We start from the raw sequence: 23,134 nt of genomic DNA, 5'->3' as shown, positions 1-23,134 counted from the left end.
AGGGGTAGAAAAACTACAAGCATGATACGAAGGTGCAAGGTGGCAACCACAATGATCGAGACATGATGTGACCATTCCCTTCCGAGAGTAGACGGATAAGAAGAAGTATCTTTTTCATATTCATAGTCCTGGTACTCAATATACATACGTTAAATTAAAACTGACTGGAGAGAAAATTACTAAATTTCAGAAATCTAGTATGAGTTCTTTTAGATTCTTTCATTTATGTTCAATTATAGAATATTAAATATTTTGCTTATAGCAAATACGAGTGATTTTTAAGTACTTAATAGGTAGGTTACCCTTCGCCGTATTCACTTGCTCCATTCAGGATAGCTATCAATATATCAAAACTAACCAAAAAAGGATTACAAAAATTTTGCATCTCACAAATTGGGTTTTTACCCAACGCTGGTTCCGACTATCCTTTGAAAGAATTTGGATATAATAATAATAATTTTGGTCTTTATTCTCCAGCAACCCAAAAACATAACGGAGATCAGTTGAGCAACTTGACGTCATCCTTAACAAAGGTCCATACGCCACATTTTTGTCAAGGTAGTTGAGTTTGATAGTATTTGATCGAAAAAATTTTGTGTTCAGTATGAACCCCCGACTAAGACATTTTTTTATTGCTCCTACACATGTTATAATAGTTCGCACCCAAATTCCCACCCATTTTTATGTATATTTTGAATGATGGCATAATTCATTATTGACATAAACGATTTTCTTTGTGCTAAATACTTGATAACACAAATAAAATTTCCTTGAAATTGCAATTAAATATTTGATATAAGTATATTACATAACCATACAACGAATTGTTGATGTGTTTATGTTTAACGCCGTCACCGTCTATCTCCTCTTTGCCGACACATTAAGCCGTGTTTACATACAGCGCTCCGTCTAGAACATATAGTCTTTATATTTTTACGAACCCACGAGTTGTTTTTTTTTTTGTCAGTCGTTGCTCGTCCAGATGTTTTTAGGTATATAATTTGAACAAACATATTATGTCGGTCCTTGGGAATGTTTGAGTAACGGAAAAGTATGGATACAAAATTTATTTTTATTGGATTCAGGCAGAACGAAAATAAGCCAAAGGAAAATTTGCTCAACCGAAAATTCATTGGGTCTTCCCGAATAGCATAATGGCTTGCCAGTTTCCTTGCCTTGCCATGCAATTTTAGTTATTTTCACTAGTGTTGTCAACAAAATTTAATTAGAAATATTTTCTAGTATTGAGGTTAATAAATTGAGTTATATTGAAAGGGCTGTAATTTCTGGCATTTCAAACAGAAATGAGGTGGAGTTGAAGGGCTTTCATAATATATGTGAAGCTTAGAGGGAATTTTCATCCGGTTAAGGAGTTATCAGCAGAAGATAAAGACTTTAATTGCTTAAATCTCATTATTGCGTAAAAAAATCATCATGTTTTTGCAATTATCTCTGCAAGACACAATTTGTGTGTTACACGTACTAATTAAATTTATATTGCGCAAGAAAATGGCAGCTAAAATGTCACCGTGTAAAACGGGCTTAAGGTTAATTTATTAAGTTATTGTTGTTAATAATAAATAATAAGTCAGTTTTCCTCTTTATCTGTGCTACGCGTTTAAATGCTACGGCGTGACGTGCCGACAGTCACGAGGTGTCTACGTGCCCGACCGACAAAGGTTTTCACAAGTTGTTACGCAATCGTCATTGAATTTTTGTGAATTTGTCGTCCGGACAGGCGATTGTGAATTTCTGTGTTCGGATTTGTGCAGATTCCTTCCTGCAGGATAAACAAACGAAAAATAACGATCTGACATTTGGTCCTATTCAAAATCCAGGCGCGTGTTTGCGAGGCGGTCCGCATACTGAGGATGAACTTTGGTTCGAGGTTGATCGGGAACCGCGGTAAATTTCATCATCGGCCATAAAACGAAACGGTCATTATTATTATTATAACAATTTCGTTCTTTTCTACTATAGCGTGGGTGTTTGTTTGCTCTTAAAGTCGGTTATGCAACATAATATATCCTTTGAATATTTTTTGATTTTAAGCTTCCTTATACATTGGCGGAAGTTCGTTTGCCAGTTTTTAACGCAAAACTATCAAAAACTATTTATACTCAATTGTAGCGACTATCGCCGAATTAACTCAGCTAACCTTGTCGAAAATATGGCTACTTTCGCCTAACCATTTCAAAATCACAGCGCTTTATACTTTAGAACACGTATTAAGCTACGTCCACACCGAATGTAACACAATGAACATTATGTTTAATTTTTCAAAGAAACTTCCACAGACCACAGCAATACCAACATGCTAACGTTTCGCCAATCATCCTGTTGACTTCTTCGCATTTTACTCTGTACCTGCTTCCTACATTGGTGATAGGTAAAGACCTGAGTCGCGGTTAAGATTGTTAGGTTAGAATAACATTTTATGTTCATTTTCGGGATTGTGTTCAGCAACTGATGATCAGTTTATTTGATATTTTTCGTCTGACCTCTCCAATGTATTCTTTGCCGCCTATGCTGTAAACTCCTGGCACCTCAAATGGAATTTTGTCTTTGAGGGATTGAAATGTTCAGAGATTTATGGACAAGTGGTAAATCTGATTTTGACGTTATGTTTCTTAAGAACTTTTGATATGTGGTCAGTGGTGTTTTGAATGCTTATATATTGTTTAAGGGGGGCGGAGCTAAATTGGTGACAGGTAGAGACCTGAGTCGCTGTTAAGATTGTTAGGTTGTTTATAGATTTCTATAGACTCTCGGATTTTTTGTTGGTAGAAGAACTGATTACATATAAGAATTTTAGTTTTATGGAATAAAATTTTGTGTCCGGTTTCATGAGTGTGTTCGGCAACAGTTTATTTGTCTTTGTCGTAAGGCTCTTTTGTGTTCTTTGAGCCGAGTTGATATTTTTCGTCCGGTCTCTCCAATGCATTCTTTGCCGCATATGCATGGAATGCTGTAAACTCCTTGCATCTCAAATGGAATTTTGTCTTTGACGGACCGAAGATGTTGAGAGATTTTTGGACAAGTGGTAAATCTTGTGATGTTTTGGATGTAAGGAAGGATCACAGTGGCAAGTGTGGGGTTGCTTTCGTACTTATTGTTTTTGAAAAGTTGTAGTGAAGCGTATTTTGTGAAGGAACGCTTAATATCTCAATTGCGGATATTATTAAAGGGACGAGCAGATCCCAGGTATTCCAATTCTGGGTTCAGTGACTCGGGTTGAGGTAGTTTCACGGCTCTGTAAACAAGAGAGTTGATAACCGATGATTTTTGGGCCGGATGGTGATGGTGACAGTGTGTAGGTCTGTGTGCGTAGGTTTTCTGTAAACACAACGACCCAATGTTAGGCCTAATTTAAAAATATCTAAGAATGAGAGGTTATTATTAGTTTCTAATTCAATGGTAAAATGTATGTTAGTGCGTATAGAGTTTAAATGTCGAAGAAAATCTACTAGGGATTCTTGACCATCAGGCCAAATAACAAAAGTATCATCGTAGCGTTTCCATAATTTTGGTTTTAGATGGAAGGTGTCGAGTGCTCAAACAAGATTGGAAAGCAAAATAAACGAAAAGTCAGTAATAGAAGAAGAAGATATAGAAAATAGCTGAATAAATATGCGAGAAAATATCAAAATCGCAGCAAAAGAAGCGGTTGGGGAACGTAAAACCGACAGAACATCAAAAAGAATAAAAAGTACACCTTGGTTTTGTGACGAAGAAAAACTAAAATGTCAACAGAAAACAAGGGCCTATCTCAAATATAAGTGTACAGAAACAGGAGAAAACTATGAAGAATATAAATGAATTCGCATCGAAACAAACACACTGGTAAGGAAAAAGAAAATAGAACATCGGTACAAATTCTTAAAAGATATGGAACACGACTATTATGGTTTGCAAAAGGATATCTGGAGAATGAGACGTGGACAGCAATAAGAAACGAAAGAATTGATAGAGGTAAAGTATATCGAAATACGATATAGAATTTAAGACCTCAAAGAAGTGGAAGAAGCACTTAAGATATTAAAAAACCGAAGTTAATACGAATATCACAAATACCGGAAGACTGGAGGATAAACATAATGATATCAATTTTAAAAAGGGCGAGAGAACTGATCCAAACAACTATCGAGGAATTAACCTCCTATACACGACTTTGAAACTGACGACAAAAAATATTACCAACAAAATGACTCCACTCTCTGAAGAAAAACAAGGTTTCAGAAGTGGAAGATCTTGTAATGGTAATTAGACAAATTATAGAAAATTCAATTGAGTAACATGGGGCAGTGTTCTTATGCTTCATAGACTTAGAAAAAGCATTTGATAGAGTGCAGCTACAGGACGTGATACATATACTTTATAGCAGAAATATCCCATTTGATGTAATAAAACTAATCGAAAATATCTACAAAAGAAATAAAATAGAAGCTGGAGTAAGTCCCTTAATTATTTAACATTATATTACACGAAATAATTAATAAAAAATGGCTATAAACTGGGTAATAAAGAAATACGAGTGGAAATATGAGTGGAACAGATTGTGAGGATGGCAAGAGATAAATCGCCTGCCGGTCGGAGGAGTATAGGACGCCCACGAAAAAGGTGGAACGACAACTTGTGATAAATAAGTAAAGTTAGTAAAACAGGCAGAAGTGCTTAATATAGAAGAAGAAGAAGACGAAGATCGAAAATCATCAAAGGAAAAGGAATACTGTAGAAGGAGTTGTCTTCTGACAAAACTCGACAACATTAGCAATTAGAAAATCAGACGATGAGCGAAAGCAAATATGGGTAATAGGGGTGAAGTCATCGAAATAGTTCGGTTATTTCAACGGCATTCCCGAATATAGGAACGTTACAGTTACGAGTTCAGGCCTTCGAGTTTAATATGTTCAAGATTGACAATTGTGGAGACTGGAAAGGTGCAAAAAATTTGCAATATAGGTAAGAAAAAATAAAGTAGATGATGCCGTGTAGCAAAAAAGCAGGGACAGATTTTGCAAAAATCGTATTACCGAGATTAAAAAAGTGCGCATGCGTTGACACAAAAAGGCACGTGACAATGGCGTCGGGCTAAAAATAGAACGGGTCTTTATCGGACGGTCTACGCGTCGGTACTACTGCCCCCGTTGAATATGCGGCGGCGGCGCTGGGGCCGTTATATAATTCAGGGTGTCAGTATGTCACGCCGAGGGAAAGGGGTTGCCGTGGCAACGGGGCGGTTTTCGGATCCTGCAACCCCGGCCTATTTTCGGGCTGTATTGATCGACGGGAAGGTGGCAGCGGCGGCGGCGGCGATTGTACGCGCGTGGATCCCCTTTTCGGGATTTCAGGGGTGGATCGGCCATTTTTCTGTATATATGTCATTCCCTTGATTGATTGCTGGCGATTTACAGGTTTGTTTGCGGTTTGGGGATTCGCAAATGTGCGTATTACGTAGCAATAAAGGCATTAGAAAAAAATGTGTATTTTTGTATTTGTCACACTTTGATCGCTTAATCTTGCCTAAATTTTTTGTATGCACTTTTTAGTTCGCGATGCAAATTTCAAAACGTAGTCTACAGAAAACAACGTCAGAATGGAGGAATGGATAAACCGCTTCAGAGATATATACCAAGACGTCCAAGTTCACAGAGCTATCGTACCCAAATAATTAGAAGATCAGCTATAAGGCAACTTGAAAACCAAAAATCTCCAGGCATATCATTGCAAATGAGTTACTAAAATACGAGAAGGAAAAATTAGTAGAAGAAATCAGAAGCCTGTACCAAATCATAATCCGCACAGCACAGATGCCTTGTGAGTGGAAAACAAAGGTGTTCAAGAAAGGGTCAAGAAAGAATCCTAATAACTATAGAGGAATAACCACCCTAATGTACTCTTCATTGAAGGTATTTACAAAGATCTTAACGCAAAAGATTACGAGGACTTTTGAGACTTCTGAGCAGCAACATGATTTTAGAAATTTTAGAATTGAGAAGTCAATAGAATTTAATAAGCCCATGTTTGTCTGCTTTTTTAAATAGCTTTATTAAATAGCGGTACCAGACAAGGTTACAGCTTATGTCCTACCCTCTGTAACATCGTGATGGATAAAATAATCAATGGATAAATAATGAATGGAAAATAGCTCTCTGAAGATTCTCTGCGGACGATGCAGTTCTTGTAGCTTATAATGAAGAAGACCTACAACGACTACTACATAAACTAGAGGAAACTGCAAAGAGATATAACCCGATTATCTCCACTGGAAAGACACAAGCTATAGTAATCAGTAAGGAACCGATCCGGTGCAAGTTAGTTGTAAACGAGAAAATCATTGAACAGGTCATGACATTCAATCAATCACTTAGATGTGATAGAGGGAGCTCGAGCACAAGTTTAATAAAGCTACCCACATTGGAGGATATCTGAGACACGTGAACTGGAAGAACAAATATTTGTCAGCTGAAAGTAAAGTCACGATATATAAAACGTTTATGAGACCCGTGCCATCATATGCCGCGGAGATTAGAGCCTACAACTCAACAATAAAAGAAGAACAGCTAGACATAGAAGATATCGCAAGATGGGTTAGGTCATAGAGATGTTATTGGAGAGGCAATATACCTGAACATTAATGACTCTTCAATAATTTGAATTTTTTCATTTTGAAATGCAACCTAGTTTTAATTTTTTCAACGCTTAACAAGTATTTAAGTTATTTAAGCGAGATTTAGAGTAGAGTTCCAACGCCTTAGTCTTAAACATGGTGTTCAAAGATTTAGTCTAATGTAATAAGAACGCTGATAAACTTACGTAGAATGTCATATGTAAATGTAAAACTAAACAGAAAAGAGTGTTTTGATATTTCATCAGAACACAGGTTTTTCTTTAGTTTTTATTATCATATTTTTATTATTATATTTATAATGCATTATTTCTACAATTTCTAACTAAATTATCCTTTGTTATAATTGTTAGTGTGATTGTTTATGTGTTACTACACATAAACTCTTAGTAATAGAGTTTGAGTCAACTCCAAAAAGCATAAATATAAAATGTATGAGAGAAAGCGACCAGTGCAGCTATAAAATGTAAAAAATCACAGACCACACAGTAGCAAAATCTTACCAAAATGACAACTTCAATAAATTATGTGACATTTCTAAATATCATAGGAAATTAGATGCAATAAAACTTTTATTTACAAAACACCAAATGAGATCTTGAAGCATATTTTTCCATACTCTGGGAAATCGTGAATTGTAAATATAAAACATCCTAATACTATTCGATGGGTAAATCAAAAAGTACATACTTATACTAAAATTGCTGTTTAGCTTAGAATAAAATAAAAAAATAGTTGCTGCTGGAAAGAACTTTATTGCAGTTCAACAGTTCTTGATGCGTTTTCTTGCTTGTTTTATAGAGTTTCCGGAAAATGTAAGAAACATAGTGGTATCTTTCTTTCTTCTTCCAGAAACTCTAAGCAACCACATTTCGAAAGATTGGCCTATCATTGGGATGTAAAATGGGGTTTATTTGATTACAAATTTCGCTTAAATAACTTAAACACATGTTCAGTGAAAAGAAAATTTTTTTGACCGTAGGATCCAATGTACTATATAATAAATAATAAACATATTACAGTGAACTCCGTTTATAACGTACATAGGATATAACGTACTTCCGGGTATTACGTACATATTTTCTAAGCTCTTTTACGATGGTTTCAAGTTCGAAGATCCGAAAATATTTCAATAAGTGGTCCAGTTCAGAAATCGAAAGCCGAATAATTAGTCAGGGGATTATAGGGTGAGGATTTTAGTTGTTCTACAGATTGGCTCGAAATTCTGGTGAAGCAGGAGATGTCAACAAACAAGTTGTGCTGAACTAGTTGGGGGTTAGTGGCCCAGTAATGCACAAAATTACAGCTCCAAAGATATTTTCAATGGTGACGAGACTGGACTATTTTACAAGATGACTTCAGATCGTACCCTTAAATTTCGAGGAGAAAAGTGTTTGGACGGGAAGCAGTCGAATTTGAGTTACACCGTTTGGGTTTGTGCAAATATGTCAGGAAGCGAAAAATGCAAACTTCTTGACCGAGATGCATGAAAAATGTGAAAAATCTACCTGTCATGTATAAGTCACACCTGCGAGGGGGAATGAACAACTAAAACGTCAGAATAGAAAATTCTAATCCTTTCAAATATTAGATTAGAGTTTTTGCCTCCAAGTAGCACCTCAGTCGTCCAACCAATGGATCAGGGCATAGTAAAATGCCGTAAGGTCGTATTATCGCAGATATTTTCTGTATCGTTTGATTCGGTTGATCCAGTCATTTGAAAATAAGCAACCGTTCAATATACCTAAAATTATTTGCACAATGTTACTTTAACCACTATTCCAAAGTGCTTTCGACATGCAGGTCTGATAAAATCGGAAGATGAATTTGATTCAGACGACGATGACTGGGACGTTCCCCCAAGTAATTGGTTGCTCAAATAGCTACCATGTTCTAACCAACATTGCAACGTATCTTCCTGAGCTGGATAGCTTCCCAACCGTTGATGATAATTTAATAACAACGGAGTTATGTTGATGTGCAACAGAACGAAGTACCAAGTTATTCCGGAGCGCTTTGCGGCGCTAAAATTGTTTAAATTTTTTTACAATTTACTGATAATGTAACTGGTGATGTTATGCAAGCGTCCTGGAACGTTGTGAAACACATCGAGAATATGAAATTTGTATAAATTAATAATTAAATAAACAAACAAAAATAACGACTTTTTTTACTCAAAAAGAATAATGTATTTTTACTTGTATGTTGTATAGTTTATATACGTAGATAACTTTTTAGGTTAGGTAGTTTAGTTTTTTTTAGTACCTATATTGGTGTTTATTAGTTTTCTATTTTTATATAAAATAATAGTATGTGTTTTGTTTTTTTTATAGCGTATTTCCGCTTATAGAGTACCCTTTTTCTGGTCCCTGGAGAGTACTTTATAACCATATGTAAAAAATATAATTGCGCACGATCTCTCGTCACCTTGAACGAAGAAAGTGATAAATTTCGACGTAGGTTTGAATTTAAAAATATCGGAAAAGGCTCGTTGACCTATAAAAACGGCTATTCTCATTTCAAGTGGAGGGGCGATTAGATTGATATGCGCGATGTGCTTGAATTGATATTTAATCTGCAGACAGTATTGATTAAGAACTATGTCAATAATTTTTATTTGGTGTAGAAGACAATGATGAATGATGAATTTTTATATAAATTATGCCTAATTATGCGTGATCAAATTTCGAATAAAATTGAACCATAAATGGGTGTTTATTTAAAAACCAATTTCCACTTTTTTTTAAATAAGGAAGTCATTGAACAATATAAGTAAATTCTTTGTTCAAGGGTAGAGAACAACTAAATTTAAGATTTTTTCTACATAAATATAAGATCAATAATGTTTTTAAAAATGTATGTAAAAAGTCCAAGAATATTTTCATTCTATGCTGTATATTGTAAAATGTGCTCCGTTCTTAAACTGAGTTTTGCGTAATTAATTTCCATGAAATAAATACACGCCAATCAAGTATTTCTGGCAGTTGCCTTACACTCTTTCATAAAATCGCTTCGCGTAAATATGGAACAATAAAAGATAAATTTAGATCCGAACGGAAACGTGGAGCTTTGATAAAATCGGGTTTGAGCTGCGTGCGTTGTTTGTAGATTTCGACGTATCATGTTTTTGTCGGCGAATTTTTAATTTGTATTTGGAACCCCGATATTTCTATCATTAATCATTTATTGAACGACTTCTCCGTTGGGAGTGGTGAACGGAACAAGTGGCCATTGCTCTGCGAAAAAAAATTGCTTATCGCTCGATGCTAGGAAAATTTTCAGGCGGGTTTTAGTTCTTCTTCTTTAATTCCTTGAAACACTGTAAAACTAAATATTTAAACAAAGGATTTGGAAAGACCACAATAAGATTTATGAAAAGTATGCTGTTGATGGAACGGTTCTGCATCCTTACTGATCACAAAAAAGGCTTTCCAAAAACGGTACAATAATTTATTCTGCAATGTCGGCTCTAGACCTTGAAATTAAAATACATACCCTTCATTTGACCATAAAACTTTCAACCCACTTGGTTGGCATCAAAGTGGGATGGTAGCTAAACTGAAACTGTTAAGTTAAATTCTGAAGAAGCCAACAGGATTATTGTCGAAACGTTAGCAAGTTTTACTCAACAAAAACCGACGCAGAAGGAATGCAGAAGTTTTGTCAATAGCAACATTTAGAGTTAGTCAATGAAGGTCGGACACTGCGCAAAAAAGATTTTGAAAAACCTCAAGGCAATGATGAGTATGAGTACTTCTTGACTTTTAATCTTAAAAAAATAAGGTTTACCACGAATACCCACAAATATATGTAACTCTGGATATATAATGCTGGACTTCACAGCGGTAAAGAATACCGCGGATATTGTTAGGTTTGGATCGAAGGACAAACTGGCTGAGGGTCTCAAAAAGTGTATATTAAAGCATACTCAAATATACATTTCTGTGGAGTGACTCGTGTAGAAATATTAAAATGACTCTTTTCCGTTTTTATATTTTAAAATACCCCAAATCTCGAAACAATTACCCTAAGTTTTCTAATCTCGGGACACACCTTCTTACCGAACTACTAGGATTTCAACTATCATCATTTCTAAGGGTTTGTACGCCTGATGACTGACTATATTGATATTATGAGAAACTGCAGTAAAAAAAGCCATTGATGGTAACAAAAATGAAATCGACTAACGTTTCAAATAGTGAAAAAAATATTGCAAACAGACGACAAACCGAAACAAGAAAAAAAAGAAACTGGCTTCATATTCGATCGATATATATATATATATATATATATATATATATATATATATATATATATATATATATATATATATATATATATATATATATATATATATATATATATATATATATATATATATATATATATATATATATATATATATATATATATATATATATATATATATATATATATATATATATATATATATATATATATATATATATATATATATATATATATATATATATATATATATATATATATATATATATATATATATATATATATATATATATATATATATATATATATATATATATATATATATATATATATGATGACACTATATTCCGGGATATCATCCGTTCGCTCGTTGAACTCCGACTGGAATCCTGCATCCGACTGGAATCCTGCAAATCTTGCATCCGACTGGAATCCTGCAGACGTTTCGCCAAAATCTCACTTGGCATCTTCAATGCTCGCGCTCCGAAAACACTTCGAACAAGTGTTTTCGGAGCGCGAGCATTGAAGATGCCAAGTGAGATTTTGGCGAAACGTCTGCAGGATTCCAGTCGGATGCAAGATTTGCAGGATTCCAGTCGGATGCAGGATTCCAGTCGGAGTTCAACGAGCGAACGGATGATATCCCGGAATATAGTGTCATCACATTTTTCCATCCGTGAATCAATACGTGAGAATATATATATATATATATATATATATATATATATATATATATATATATATATATATATATATATATATATATATATATATATATATATATATATATTACAAAACAATGATCCATTTATAATCTTAGTTAAAACGAATAATTTTGCAAATGAATACCAGGCAATAAATATTTAAAAAAATCTAAGCAGACGTTCCATCCACAACCATTAGTTCACCTTTCACGTCTCTAGTGCTTTTGTGACCAAATGGTAAACCAATTTCTGAAGAGAAATTTAAGAACTTTTGTTATACCGGGAGATGCTCTACTCTTTTATAGCAGCTTAAAATCAGATACACTTATAGTTAAAGATGTTGATAGATTCGACGTGAAGGAGCTAGATTTCAATGTTTAAGCAGAGTAGATACTTAACTTATCGAATTTTATATTTTTCATTCATTCTTCTTTAATATAGTAATTTATTAATACTTCCTATTGCTTTTTTTGGTATTTAAAAAAAAACTGTTATACCATTAAGTAAGATGATAACTGTACTAACGCTATAGTTTTTTGTATTCAGTTTTGTATGCGGTGGCTGCAGATTCTCTTATTTAGAAAAAAGTTCATTTACAAATATCTCAATATTATTGATTTAAGGGTTAAGGGTCAATTTACCTCGATAAGGCATAGTTTGGGAGCCATGAAGAAGACGGTCCGATTTTGTCTGTAATTGTAGGTCAAAGTCTCCATCAACTAAGAAAACAGTTGGGTTCGAAATTTCAATTGTCAATGCTTTTGGTCACGTCGCACTTCACTTAAAATATATTCGTGTTCTTCTCGTCCCAATAGCGAAGATATAACCGCAGAGCTATTTGAAAAATTGTCTCCAAACATTTCTCCGAATAATGTGATATCATTGGACGTTACAAGCTTTGTCATGTTTAAACAAAGCTCCAAATTTTCACCTGAAAATTCAAACCTACGTAGTGAGAAATTATCTATAATTTGAATTGTACAGGCTATTTCAGAAAAGTATGGAGTAATAAAATAAATGGGAAGTTCCCTCTAGTTCCACTCAATGTAGGTGTCGGCCATAGGCGTACACTTTCTACATTAACCATTGTAAATAGGCTTTGTTGTCATTTTTGACCACTTCTGTATTTTTGGCTACTTCTTATATTCCCCCCTCATTCTTCAATTAAGACGGAATAAAGAGTAATCAATGACAATTTAACGACTGAGTAATTAAATAGTATGTATTAGTATAGTAATGTATTTGACACGAGCGGAGCGCAGCGGAACGAGTGCTTAATAAATGAGTGAGATAAAGATTTTGCCAAACATGTGCATACTATGCTTTTTCTACGATCATCACGAAAAAATCGCAATTTCGTACCATTCATACAAAATATTTAGTAGTTGGCATTAAACCTATTCGTTTATCGTTCCGATCGGTTCTGCTATTGTTGTATCTTTTTAACTGTGTACGTTAGACAGAGAGAGATATATCATTCTATATGTCATATAAACAATGGAATAAACACAATTTTAAAACCTTATGTTGTTTATTTAATTTTTAGTTTATTTACGGAAAAATCTGTAATTGGAAGAAAACTTACCCAAAGATAGGGCTTTTAAGAGTATTAAATTTTTAAAATCTATTGAGCAAGGAAAAGCAGGTCCTAACCTTCAATTTTGTTGTGCTTGTAGTAATGAGATATGGATATTTAAAAACCATACTGTACTGTAAATGTCACTTTACTTACCGACTAGTCCACTAGATTTTAATTGTAGCTTATAGCACGTAGTATTTAAATTGTCTGAAATATTGCATAAGACTTTTCTGTATATTAATTTTTGGGTACATTTTTGCAAACCAACACGAATACATTCACTGATATGACCGTCAGAATTGACAAACGTCAAAATTCAAACCGTTCGGTAAAATCTCCGAAAACATTCGAAACTCACGCTTTAAAGTGACGCTTCCCGCATGCTAGATCGGTGTGTAATTAGGCATTTTACAGACGGGAGTAGAAAAAGGTGCTTATTGTTCATTTTTAGTAATATTCTACCGAGACTTTGGCATATCACTTTCAGTAAGCAAACGCAAAGATATAGAATTTTGGAAAGAAATGAATGGCGAACAATGAAAATGACTTTAGTATTTTTAGGCCACTTTTACGAACCTTGTTGGTTTTATTACTTTCTGACTTTTTGGAATAGGTTTTAGGTAAATAAATAAGCAAATTGGTAGAACGAAAGTCATTCTAAAATAAAAAGCTTCGTTGGTCGTAGTTAATCCACATTCACAGGATTGCAACACTGGTGGCCGACATTAAAATTAAATCGTGAAATATTGATTTAAGCGATCTGTCGAAAAAAGGTCCGTAGGCTAACGGGTGTTCTTTCCGGTAAGGTCTCAGTTGTGGAAACCTTTTCAGTCGTCGCTGTGTATCGAGCCTTTCTCTTCCCCGCGCGCCAACGCCCGTCCTATTTGGTTCATTTGAAAATAATCGAACACGAATTTTTCCGCTTAGTCATGGTGAAATCGGATTCCACGAGCGCGAGCGGTTGATAAAGCGTTGTTGCGGGTCAATAGCAACACAAACTTCCTGTACGGCCTTCTTTTTTTTAACAGTTCAAATTCCGCGGTTTTTCATTCTGCCAAAAATCTAATATCTACAAACTTGGCGATGCATAAATTAGAGTTTTTCTTCCAAAAAATAAGTGGAGGGGTTTGACTACCCCTATTGGTTTTGGTTAGTTGAATACAAAACACAAAATAAATATCTAAGAAAGATGAAATGAACAAACACATTGATCGTATGACAGGAGAACGAATAGTGAAAATATTGAGGGACAAATCACCAGCATGACGAAGGAGCCTTGGAAGACCTTCGAAAAGGTGGAGCGATAAACTCCCAAATAACTGAATGATGGCAAATATGTGAAGAAAAACAGGCAATCATGTCTATATGCAGTAGGAAGAAGAAGAATTCAATAATGATGAATTATATAAATAATGATATAAAATAATGATAACACTCTATTGTCTAACATACAGATTGTGTGCCCCATTACGAAACAAAATTTCAGCACACCGGTTTTGGTTAGTTAAAGAATTATATATACTGAGATAAACAAAATGGCAAGCAAAAGTAAAGAAATGAGAAAATTATAACAATGAAAATTATTTTTTTCTACTCCCGTCTGTAAAATACCTAATTACCCACCGAACTAGCGGGCGAGAAGCGTCACTTTACCACGTCAGTTTCGTTTCCCACGAATCCGAACCACTTCGGACATGTCCGGGATTTTACCGCACGGGTTTGGCAGCAATCGGATTATTTCGGAGATATTTCACGCGGTTTGAATTTTGACGTTTGTCAATTCTGACAGTCATGTTAGTGAATGTATTCGTGTTTTGCGAAAATGTACTCAAAAACTAACGGTCGTAGAAAAAGTATAGTATGCAACACGTTCGGTAAACTTTTTAACTCTCTCGTTTGTTAAACACTCGCTCCGCTCGTGTCAAATAAACCCGTGAGTCAAATGCCGTTTACCGCACTTGTTGCATAATATACTATTAACAATAAACGTCAAAAATGGCAGGTTTGCATTTTATGTACGGGGGTGCAAACGGAAACGTCTTGTTCGTCTTTATACTTAGGCGTATCCTAATTGTAGACCTCCTCATCACAGGTTGTTTACCAGGGTTCATTAAAGGCTACATGAATCTGGAAGTTTCGAAACAAGGAGTCGTGATTGTTAAATTGTTAAATGGCAACTGGAGACAAGTACCAGGAAAATTGCAGCAGACTTAGTTATTATCGCATCAAATGTATGGAGATTAGAAAAACAACAGTTATATCAATACCAAATTTATTGTTTCCCAAGTTATTGCATCGGTTTTTCTGAAAATTTTGTTGAGATAGATAGATATGGGTAGTCTAATTTAATCTCCTCTCCACATATTTAAAAAAATAAAAATAAAAAATATACAAAAAGTGCGTTTTTATAATAGTAATACTTCGGTAATATTTTTTTTTGTTCTATGTGTTTTTGCTTACAAGATGAATAATGAAAACATCATTTTTCCGCCATGTTTGTTTAAAGAAAAAATCACCCCGTTTTCTCTATTCGACTAATTCCAAGCAAGCGAGTCGCTTATTTACACCAGCTTGCATAATCTAAAATGTTTTTCTGATATAGTTCGGAAGCCACTTATGGGCCTTTTATTAGTGTTACAACAAAGTAGGCCAACAAAGCAATTAAATACTGGGAATTGCCCACTTTCTGTGGAGTGACTCGTGTAGGGGTCAAAACAGAAATATTAAAATGACTCTTTTCCTTTTTTATATTTTAAAATACCCCAATACCCCTACAAAAAAATGATCCGTTTATAATCTTAGTTAAAACGAATAATTTTGCAAATGAATACCAGGCAATAAATATTAAAAAAAAATCTAAGCAGACGTTCCATCCACAACCATTAGTTCCCCTTTCACGTCTCTAGTGCCTTTGTGACCAAATGGTAAACCAATTTCTGAAGAGAAATTTAAGAACTTTTGTTATACCGCGAGATGCGCTGCTTTTTTATAGCAGTAGATATAGTAGTATAGTAGTAGATATAGTTCGGAAGCCACTTATGGGCCTTTTATTAGTGTTACAACAAAGTAGGTCAATAAAGCAATTAAATACTGGGAATTGCCCACTTTCCATTTGAATACCTTGTTTTCATTATATTTTTGTACGAAATTAACGTAAAAAAAATTAAAATATATATGGAGATACACCTGAAAGCTTTCCTACGTATTAAATATTTTTGAAAAGCCAATAACAAGCAAGTTAAGTTGCAATAAAACAACCATGGATTATTCGATTGACATGAATTTTATTTATCCGAAAGATAATCTTGTGGCATTACATTTTAAATATGATTTCTGGCATATGGCCGCCACGACTGGCGCGGGTGTAGTCCAATCTGGACGTCCAATTTTCGATGACTTTTTCCAACATTTGTGGCCGTATATCGGCAATAACATTCCGAATGTTGTCTTCCAAATGGTCAAGCGTTTGTGGCTTATCCGCATAGACCAATGACTTTACATAGCCCCACAGAAAGGAGTCTAGCGGTGTTAAATCACAAGATCTTGGAGGCCAATTCACAGGTCGAAAACGTGAAATTAGGCGGTCACCAAACGTGTCTTTCAATAAATCGATTATGGAACGAGCAGTGTGACATGTTGCACCGTCTTGTTGAAACCACATCTCCTGGATATCATGGTTCTTCAATGCAAGAATGAAAGAGATAGTAATCATAGCTCTATACCGATCACCATTGACTGTAACGTTCTGGCCATCATCGTTTTTGAAGAGTCTATTAATGATGAATTGCCAAACCAAACTGAGAATAAACCACTTGACAGCTGTTAAATCGGTCGCCATCTTGAACAGTAATGCCAACTTAAAGTTCTATACATCGAAAAAAAACACCCATTATATAAAAAATTGAGAGTTTCAGAAAAAAACCGAATAAACCACTGCAATCTGCATAAAAGTACCCTATCCGGGCTAGTTTTAACCTTTTTTACAAGTTAACAAACATATACAAAACATGTAAATAAGAAATAAACCGGTTGGGAACTGTAAATTGCTGCCACTGAACTGAAAAATCAGAGTGACAGGAATTTTCAGTTGCAAACCGATGTCTGACTGTAGTTGGAAAAAAACTAATTATAAAAAGTATAATAATGCAGAATTTCAAAATCTTCCTGTATCAAAAAATCTAATATAGTTATGACAATTCAGTTTGTGAGGCCTTTCATTTCATACAGAAATCCCTTCAAAAATTGGACACACGATACAAGCTGTATCGGTTTATTGCAAAAACGTAAAAGTCCCTGAAAATTGCATTTTATTGGGGAGTTAATTATTAACGGTAACCAGAAAACCAAGACACAAGGGGCAATTTAGTTTGACCTATAATCTTTTATTTACGGGTTTACTCTATTGAAGAGTTTGTACGAGATTATAACCTATATCGTCGTCTTGAGCTAGAAAAAAGAAACAGGCGGAGCTCAAGTAAGAAATCGTATCGTAGGAGTCCCGTATACAGTACAGATACAAACAGACGTCGAAAACATCTGCATCGAAGCATTGGCGCCGGGCACGAAGGGGGTGGCGTAACGGCGGCGGCGGGCATTGCGGCATTTTTGGGTCATCCAGCGCCAAACAGAACGGGAAAACCTTCGCTCGGAAAGCCACTCCGGCAACGGTCTACTTGGCCGTTTGCCCATTCCCAGCTACGCGATTAATTTTCATAGCAGGGACACGCGTTCTTCCTTGTTCCCGGAACAACCACGAAACTGGGTTTAGAAGTTCCGGAAGTCTTGTTATAACGCGGTTTGCTTCGGTCATCGGGGCGCTGAGATCCGACTAATGGTAGAACCGAACATTAATGAATAATGTTTAGCATTTGGACGGGGTAAAGGGGTTCCATGCACTCACGTTATGTTTATGATTGTGTCACAAACCGATATTTGGTTGTGTACTCCAAACCACTCGCTGGTTTGAGCGTGCAGAATGTGCGGTAATCGCAACGTGCCAAATCTTGATTATAAGGGGGCTGGTCAAGAGTTTCGAAGCTTAAATACGCGTCTTACATTTTTTCTCGTATTTTGCTTCGATAGAAACGCGAAGTTTTAATACTTCAGCTGTATACTAGTGCCCATCAGTTATAGTGTGATCTAGTGGCGAACCCAGACTACAGCCCCAATAGTTTTGCTAGTATATGGCCAGATTCAAGTGTGCAGTAACCTCTCACATGTAATTTTTGCTCTGGAACCAAGTGATATATTATTCAGGTTTTTGAGAACATAAAGGAAGCATTAGGTAATGTTGATAATAAAAACTTATACAATTACCACTAAAGAAAGAAAGAAACTTTCGTAAGGCAAAACAAGTACAAAAAAATTATCGGTCTTGTGTCAGCTCAATGGTCTGTAGTAATGAAGCTGGAAACCGACACTGTTTATGGAAACAACCCTTCCGGATGGTTGACATGAACGTTTTTGAGCAATTATTTTTCAAATCTATTTTACCCCACATAATAGCTATCAAGGAATCAGAAAAGCGAGCAGTTTTAGTTGGTTATAATTTGGCTAGCAATTTTTCACAACAGGTCGTGAAAGCAGTCCTCGAAAATAACATTTATATGTGCGTTTTTCCAGCCAACGTCATAAATTTGATGGAGCTCCTTTTTGCACGTTTTAAGAGGAAGTGACGCGAGAGCAGTTATTCTGGGACTTTATCCGAAGAACACTTCCCAGTCTTACTAGAATAAAATTTCGGAGACTGTAGAGACAAATTTAAAGTTCGGGTTTAGAACCAATGGACTGAAGCCAATGAATGTCGATGAAGTCTTGTGGAAGATTGCTGGAGGATTGCGTGAAAACTTGGAGGAAACTGAACCAGTCCATAATTTATTATTGGTAGAGTTTTTCAAAAAACGGGAGAAGGGGAAAGATGTTTGAAGCTGGAAAACAGATAACTATTGAAGACCAAGCGATTCAGACAAACCCAAACAGCAGCGACGAAGAATTGCCTTGTTTCTCCGCGAAAGCCAAATAATCTAAAATGCGTCCTTCTACTAGTATAACAAAATCAAGTTTGAGAAGTCAGTGTCATATGCCGCATGCTTTTTAAAAACTACACAGGGAGGGCCAACTGTATTGGATGTGTTCAATGCTAGAAGTGGATTTCGGTAATTCAGAAAGAACTGATTCATTTTATGTGTGCCCAGTTTACGAAGATTCCGATCACGAGCCGGAGAAAATATATACCTATAACAGCGACGATAGAACCTTTCCTCCTGAATCTCAGATCGAAAAGGATCGAAAATTTAAAAAAAAAATATTAATTTTTTTTTTCTTAGTTTTGAGTATGTTTAACCTTTAATTCTTATACATAACACTTCTGTTACGTTTTTTCGCATAGAATTTATATTTGTTTTATTTTTTTAGGTATGTGGAAGTTAGATTAGGATGTTTTTTTGAGTTTTTTGTTATTACCATTATAAAGTGCAAGCAAAAAAAACTATGAAATGAAACGAATGGTTTTTACTTCTGCGTCCATTGCCGGTGATTCTTTGATGCTGCTTATATCGAAATTTCCATTTGTCTCAAAGTAGCCCCGAACGCCGGGTACTTTGGCATACCCATTTTGGACCTTGTAATAGCGTTTAAACTCTGAAAATATCCTCTCTTGTCAATCTTGTCAATTAACAACCAAGGCACTACCCATAATCGGAATGATCGCCAACGTTCGGAGCGAACAACCACCCCATTTTTGTAAATTGCAATTTGGTAAAATTTCAAATATTCTCTTCGGTCGTTGTGGTTGTACACTCCAAACCTAATCTTTGACCACAATTTTCGGTCTTCTCGTCTATGGCCCCGCCACGATCCAGTAACGACCTTGAAACTAAACTTACCCTTACGTCGATGAAAAATTGTCCTTCCCCTTAATCAAAACAATAACGGTTTATCGATTGGGAGTACGCTCGTTCCCCCCGATGCCCCCTTCCAGAAAATACGCTTAGGCCACCCCACTTTGACCTAAAAAGTTTGTTATCAGCGTATCCCCCGCCCCCCAGACCGAACACACGAAATTGGGGTTGGGTCTGAACCCCGTGCCTGACCTGGATATGTCACACGGGCTCCCAGCGCACAGAAAACACGGGATATACGCGTTTGATTTATGTCTGGTCGTTATGGCGATAGTCTTCTGGGGAATTAGATCGTATCTACTTTTTGCCGCGCCGTATGTCACAATATGCAGTCCGGTGGACGCGGGTAGATAACCAAGCTTTGTGTATTTTTGCGCTACCGGCGTGTTAGTTGGATTAATGGGCATGCGCGTTCCAGAGGCGAGCGCGACCGGCGTCTTCTGTCAGTCTGGCAACGTATAGGATGAAAAAGAAAACTGTTGGCTAGCAAACGAAACAGCAGTCAAACAATACCTGATTTTTGTAGAACCCCACGTGCAGAGTGTACGAACAGGTAGACGATACTAATCTGTCGTCTAGGCGTGAAGCCATGCTAATGATAGAGACGACTTTTGTAGCTGTAATCGCCTACGTGGAATCACTAGGCTTGATGTAAAACGGAATACTCGGTCCAGGGAGAAGCATAATGGACCAGCTGATGCCACACACATACAGTTACTGCTGTCAAAGACCTACTGAATGAAACGCGAGACCAAAAGTCAATCCCAAGAATAGAGTAAGCCTGAAGAAGGGCTTAAGGCCCTTTCAGCCTGGAAAAAACGATTTACGATCGGGATGTGGGTATGGAAGCCACCTTATTAATCCAAGAATCTTGCACTCAGTAATGATCTGTTCCCCGATATGATGAGCCTTACGGAGTCAATTCAGTCACTTCCATTCAGGTTCCATACTGTATTGAAAGAAAGAAAATGTGTTCTTCTGATGTGTACAAGACAAGATACTGGATTGTTTTCAAGTGAATACAAGAGATTTACTTGTCCTACCATGGTGGACCATGCTTTGTTACTAGTGTACTTGCCACTATATCTAAGTACTTACTTGATCCATAGAATTTTCGAATAAGGAGTACTGTCAATTGCACAAGAAAATTAAAATCCGAGAATATCTCGCCTCGCCAGTGTTGCTGCAATCGTTTAACAAAGATCATATTATTTTATTTAAACTTATGATTATGGCCAAGGTCCGATAATCTCTGTGAGTTTCATAACCTTTGAATGAACTTGCGGCAGAAAATAACAATACAAGTACCTAATAGAAATTGGTAGGTCATGTCTAATTAAGGGTAGCTAAATAGGACAGCACAATACCACTTTCATAGTAAGTTACAAGGGCTCAATGAATTGAGTTTCCTTATATTAGTAATGCGCAGCTGTCTATGATATGAAAGGGACTTTCGTCCTGTTCGTAGCGGTGCTTTCGTAGGTGCAAGCTTGTCTTCAGATATTTTCAAGTTTTCTCATAATATAAACGCGATTGAAAAAATTTAACTTCTCAGCAGTAACATAGCAGCCCGAGTTCACTTGCACACAGTCCATATAGATAGATGTGCTTCCTCGTTTAGATGCTCCTGTGCACACATCGCATACATCTCAGCTTGAAATACATTTGGATAGATATCTGTGCCCGGGGAGCGAGTGGCACTCTATAACGATCCCGGTAAGAGACAGGCCACTTCAGGAATTGGTAATCCTCCCCTATGCTAGCCACTGTTACTTTCCACCTCCCCCTCCAAGAAGGAGTAGGTACCTTACCCTCATCCTATCCCACCAATCATAATATCCTTACATATCCAAAACTCCTTGAAGTTGGGAAGCAGCTACGTCAATACTAGATCAAGACCATCGAAAAATGATTTCCCTAAGGACTTGATACTAGACACTCATAGGCGACTATCAAACCTTGATTACCTTGGCTATGACACTGCGATACAGAAAGGAAACGAAAAACTACTGTATTAATAATTCCAAAAAATCTCTATGGCTGACGAAAATATAAACGCGGCCCTCAGTCCGGGGCATCTCTTAAATGAGAAGAGGGTGCTAAGAATACCCCTATCGTCTACCATGGAAAACAGAACTGAATTATATAACAAAACTAGCCAACAGGGAAACTAGTCAATGTTGAAAAAGAAAAACAACATCTGAAGATCGATATCCTCGATCTAAGCGAAGTCAGATGGAATGACACTGGCCAACAAAAGACTGATAAAGGACAAATATACTATTCGGGAGGGTCACAACATCGGCATGGAGTTGCTATCATACTATCATGCGATATCAATAGATCGCTAATCAAGTTCATACCTTACAGTGATAGAATAATGATGTTGCAATTAAGAACAACCCATAGAACAATGAACGTAATTCAGGTTTATGCTCCAACTTGCGATAGCTCAGAAGAAGAAATAGAAAATTTCTACGACGAACTAGAAGAGAAAAGGATGAACTGACTGTCATTATGGGTGATTTCAACTCTAAAGTTGGATCGGGAACGGATAAGAAATAGTCGGACAAAACGGTCTTGGACAAAGGAAACCCAAGGTGACAGAGTCAAGAATCATCAGCAACACATTCACACATGGAGGTTACTTGGCGATAGAACCAAAAAAACAGCTAGATTTCATACATGTTACAAATGATAGGAAGAAATTCGTAAAAGCAGTAAAAACAAACCCGGGAGCGGAGGCAGGTTCGGATGATAATCCTGTACTGATGAAATTTCAAATGCCTCGATTTAAAAAGACCATTAGACAACAAATAATAAACCCTATCGATATAAAGAAACTAAAAGATCCTAAAATAAAAATGCAAATTGAAGATCAGCTAGATGAGAAATTTAAGGACCAAACAGATAAAACGAACGGAAACGTCGGATCAAAATGGACGACGAAAAAACAAGATTGCTTTCCAAAAATCGTCATTGGGCGGGGCAAGTTCGTAACGAATAGCGCCAAGCAGCTTTTCATTATAAAAGGAGAGAAACTTCGCGGTTTCGTGTGGTAAAGGGACGCATTGTT

The sequence above is a fragment of the Cylas formicarius genome, unplaced genomic scaffold (assembly GCF_029955315.1).
Source record: "Cylas formicarius isolate icCylForm1 unplaced genomic scaffold, icCylForm1.1 PGA_scaffold_9__14_contigs__length_23061073, whole genome shotgun sequence".
In the NCBI taxonomy this organism is placed as follows: Eukaryota; Metazoa; Arthropoda; class Insecta; order Coleoptera; family Brentidae; genus Cylas; species Cylas formicarius.
This window is presented reverse-complemented; position numbering follows the sequence as displayed.